Here is a 5,454-nt window from a genome sequence, read left to right on the forward strand (position 1 = left end):
GAATTTGGTAAAATTGACATCGCCATTGGATTCAGAACCATCGATTTAGGGGGGGTAGGACTCAAGTCCGCCGCGTGATTCTTCTCCGGGAAGCTCCGCCGCCGTACCGCCACCGCCGCCGGTGGCCGGATTCTGGTGAAGCTTCATTTCGCAGCTTCTTGACTTTCGGTTGACGATCCGTTTTGAGGTAGGGGTCCTATTACTTAACTTTTGTGGAGTTTTATTTAATTTAATTTATTTTGTTAAATTTGAGAAGATTTAAATTATATATCAAACTTATTTATTACTGTTACACGATATGACTTAAAACAGAACCATTAGGGGCCCGTCCTGTAATGTACAGCATGGCCAAGAAATTTTAACATAATTTTGGAAATTGACACAAAAGCATGGTTAGGAGAATGTAAACCGGACACGATAGTGAGATAGTGTGCTAACAGTAGGTGTGACCGTTCACCATCCCTGGGTGTGAACCCGAAAAGGTAAAAGAGGGAGAGGTGATGACGCTCTCCGGGGTTGAGAATCCCCAAGGTTACTGTACAGTGGTTACGTCCTGGTGAGGGTCCGGAACGACAGTTCACCCTTACCCGTGGTTCGAGAACTGATCTGGTAAGGACATCGAGTTAGAGTTCCCTACCATCAGTCTCTCTGAGTCACCGCGCCCTTCGGGGGTTTATCGTCCCGAGTGTACGGACTAGATTATCTCACTGACACAGGTTTTCATAATTTATTGTGCATAAAAAGTAGAAATTACTAACCATGCAGGTTTAATTTGGGAAAGGTAAATAAAACTAAAAATGAGTAATAGTTCTCCTACTGAGCATTCCGTGCTCACCCCCTTTGTCCTCTTTCATTTCCAGGGGGTGTACAGTGCAACCTTTCGGACGAGGAGTAGTCACCGATCAGCGTGCCCCTCGTAGCGGATCTACCATTTTCAGTTTCCTTCCTTAAATTTGTGTAAGACCTTGATTGGATTACTTTGGACAGAATTGTAACTGATGATGATCGTACTGTTAAATATTTTATTGGTGCTACATTATACTGTGGATCTAAGTTTTAACGTAACGATGAATTATGAGTTTTAACGGAGAGTTCGTTTTAAAGGCCCATGGGCAGACATTGTTTTTATTTCAAGAGTTTTATTTTATTTTATTTCTATTTGTGCACCGTTACCGCACTTTTATTACATAACCCCCACTTAGGGGCGTCACAGATTTGGTATCAGAGCCTAGGTTGGGAAACCTAGGGAATGTAGCACCACTTTTAAACGGTTTTATTGAGTTTTACTCCTTTTGTGTTTGAGGATCATCATCAGTTAAGGGTAAGAGAAGAGGATGTTTCAAAAACAGCTTTTCGTACTTGCTACGGTCACTACGAGTTTCTCGTCATGCCGTTCGGACTGACCAATGCACCCGCCGCATTCATGGACCTCATGAAAAGAGTCTTTTGTCCGTACTTAGACCGATTCATCATTGTTTTCATTGATGGCATCTTGATCTATTCCAAGACTCAGGAGGAACATGCAGAACATCTGAGGAGTGCCCTACAGACTTTGAGGGAGCATAGCTTGTATGCCAAGAAAGAGAAGTGTGACTTCTGGATGACTGATGTGAAGTTCCTTGGGCATGTAGTTTCCCAAGAAGGCATATCGGTTGATCCTTCTAAAGTGGAAGCTGTGTTGAACTGGGAGCGTCCGAAGATGTGTCAGAGATTCGCAGTTTCCTTGCGTTAGCGGGATATTATCGGCGATTTGTGGAAAATTTCTCGAGGATTGCATCGCCTTTGACAAGGTTGACGCGAAAGGATGTTAGGTTTGTTTGGGATGAAGAATGTGAGGAAGCGTTCATGGAGCTGAAACATCGACTCACTAGCGCTCATATTCTCATAGTCCCTAGCAGCAACGAGCCCTACACAGTGTTTACCGACACTTCTAGGAATGGATTGGGATGTATGTTGATGCAGCAAGGTCGAGTGGTAGCTTATGCTTCACGACAGCTAAAACCCCATGAGGTGAATTACCCTACCCACGACTTAGAACTAGCTGCAGTGATTTTTGCACTGAAAATTTGGAGGTGTTACCTCTATGGTGCGAAGTTCGAGCTTTTCACTGACCACCAAAGCCTTAAATATCTGTTCACTCAACGGGATCTGAATTTGAGACAGCGGAGGTGGATAAAATACATGGAGGATTATGACTTCAATCTCCAATATCACCCCGGGAAAGCTAATGTGGTAGCGGATGCCCTGAGCCGGAAAAGCCATGGAGTTTTGGCCAGCTTAGCCTTCGAAGACTGGAACAGGTTGGCTACTGTTGGGAGTTTTAATTTGCAGTGCTACGAGGATAGTAACAAGGCCTGCATCTTCAACATTGTGGCAACTCCTACCTTGAAACAGTTGGTGAAGCAAGGACAATGGCATGATGAGGAGCTTAGTGAATTTTGGAATCAACTTCAGAGTGGGGAACAGATTGAAGGATGGTAGATAAGTCCAGAGGATTCCTCCTTCGGAAAGGAAAGCTGGTGGTTCCGAATGATTCCGATCTCCGGGATGCTGTGTTGTATGAAGCTCACCGTTCCAAGTTCTCCATCCACCCCGGAAGCACGAAAATGTAAATGGATTTGAAGAGGCAGTATTGGTGGCATGGAATGAAGCGTGATGTTGCGAATTTTGTAGCCAAGTGCTCGATATGTAAACAGGTCAAAGCGGATCATCAGAGACCTGGTGGCGAGCTACAGCCCTTACCTATCCCTGATTGGAAGTGGGACCACGTAACGATGGATTTCGTCACAGGATTACCTAGGACCCAGGAAGGGTATGATGCTGTATGGGTTGTCGTAGATCGTCTGACAAAGACTGCACATTTCATCCCCATCAGAGCTGACTATAAAGTTCCCAAGCTGTGCCGACTGTACATCGAGAGGATAGTCACGTTGCACGGTGTTCCGGTATCGATAGTCTCAGATCGTGACGCTCGATTTACATCCAAGTTTTGGAAAGGGTTACAAAATGCTCTAGGGACTGAGTTGAGATTCAGCACCGCTTTCCACCCTCAGACTGACGGCCAATCGGAGCAGGTTATACAAATCCTTGAAGATATGTTGCGTGCTTGCGTTCTGGACTTTGAGGGCAGATGGGGAGAATACCTGCCAAATGCCGAATTCACTTATAATAACAGCTACCAAACCAGCATTGGAATGGCTCCATTTGAGGCTCTGTACGGTAGGCCCTGCAGATCTCCTTTGTGTTGGGCTGAGAATGAAGAACGCATTAACCTTGGACCTCAGTTTGTGCGGGAGCAAAACCGCTCAGAGTCGATAGAAGAGTTATGCAGATAACCGGAGACGACCATTGGAGTTCGAGATTGGGGACTTTGTGTTCCTAAAAGTGACCCCAAAACGCGGAGTTTTTCGTTTCGAATTTCGGGGTAAGCTTGCACTAAGGTACACAGGACCATTCCAGGTACTAGAGCGAATTGGACCAGTTGCATACCGCCTAGACCTGCCGCCTCAACTGTCCCATGTTCATAACGTCTTCCACGTGTCGATGTTACGGAAATACGAACCAGATCCATCCCGGATAATAACGTGGACAGATGTTCTGATCCAGGTGGACACGACTTACGAGGAGTTCCCTATCCAAATTTTGGAACGTGAGGTTAAGATACTACGTCGCCGTGAGATCCCCTTGGTCAAGGTTCTATGGCAGTATCACGGAGATGAAGAAGCCACATGGGAGCTTGAGTCAGAAATGCAGGAAAAATATCCTTATCTATTCTGAGTACAGATGTAATTTTAATTTCGAGGACGAAATCTCCTAAGGGGGAAGGAGTTGTAAAACCCAAAATTTGAAATGGGGTTAATTTGTAATTTTTAAAGACTTAAGTGTGAAAATTTTAAAAATCTGGGCCAAAATGTAATTTTTAAGAAATGTGGGGATCAGAAACGGATAATTGGACACTCAGTGAGTCCAAACTAGTATTAATGCCACTTGGGCGTGTTCCACCTCATCAGAAAAATTCAAACACAAAAACCCACTTTCTCTCTCTTCTTTCTCTCTCCTTCCACGCGTACGGCCGTACACATCCGGGGAAGATTCCGGCGTCCGTTTTTGACACCTCCCGGTTCGTTGGAAAGCTCTCGTCGAGCCGAGTCCGGATTGGTGTCTTGCGGCCGCCAACTCCGCCGGACGCTGCCACACTCGCCGGTCAAAGTTTTGAAAAATCTCAAAAACTTCCGATCGTGATATCTTCGCCGTTCGGTGTCCGATCGAGGTGATTCCTGTCCTAATAGACTCAAAGCGAAGAGACAAAGAAAACGGTTCCAGTAGCACGGCTTGATTCTGACCGGAGCACCACCGCCCGTGGTGGCCGGATCCCTCACCGCCGCCGCCCACGAATCTCCTTCCTCCGGCCGCTGTGAACGACACCGCCCAGCCCATTAGCTTCAGAGGGAGTCGGTGAGCCGTTCTGGGCCACCAGCCGTGGTCACCGCCGCCGCCGCCGAGAAAAGTGGGAGGATGGTTCCGGCGATCTAGCCGTTGGATCCTCGTGATCTTGGTGTCAAAATGCTGAGAATCTCACGGGTAATGAAAGCCCCCAATCAATTTTGAAGATCCATGGCTGAAAAACAAAGATTCAAGGTTTGAAATTCGGCCGGAATTGAGGATCTCGATCCGAGTAGTTAGAGGCCGAATTTGGTAAAATTGACATCGCCATTGGATTCAGAACCATCGATGTAGGGGGGGTAGGACTCAAGTCCGCCGCGTGATTCTTCTCCGGGAAGCTCCGCCGCCGTACCGCCGCCGCCGCCGGTGGCCGGATTCCGGCGAAGCTTCGTTTCGCAGCTTCTCGAGTTTCGGTTGACGATCCGTTTTGAGGTAGGGGTCCTATTCCTTAACTTTTGTAGAGTTTTATTTAATTTAATTTATTTTGTTAAATTTGAGAAGATTTAAATTATATATCAAACTTATTTATTACTGTTACACGATATGACTTGAAACAGAACCATTAGGGGCCCGTCCTGTAATGTACAGCGTGGCCAAGAGATTTTAACATAATTTTAGAAATTGACACAAAACCATGGTTAGGAGAATGTAAACCGGACACGATAGTGAGATAGTGTGCTAACAGTAGGTGTGGCCGTTCACCATCCCTAGGTGTGAACCCGAAAAGGTAAAAGAGGGAGAGGTGATGACGTTCTCCGGGGTTGAGAATCCCCAAGGTTACTGTACAATGGTTACGTCCTGGTGAGGGTCCGGAACGACAGTTCACCCTTACCCGTGGTTCGAGAACTGATCTGGTAAGGACATCGAGTTAGAGTTCCCTACCATCAGTCTCTATGAGTCACCGCGCCCTTCGGGGGTTTATCGTCCCGAGTGTACGGACTAGATTATCTCACTGACACAGGTTTTCATAATTTATTGTGCATAAAAAGTAGAAATTACTAACCATGCAGG

Source organism: Morus notabilis, unplaced genomic scaffold (assembly GCF_000414095.1).
Source record: "Morus notabilis unplaced genomic scaffold, ASM41409v2 Scaffold489, whole genome shotgun sequence".
Taxonomy (NCBI): domain Eukaryota; kingdom Viridiplantae; phylum Streptophyta; class Magnoliopsida; order Rosales; family Moraceae; genus Morus; species Morus notabilis.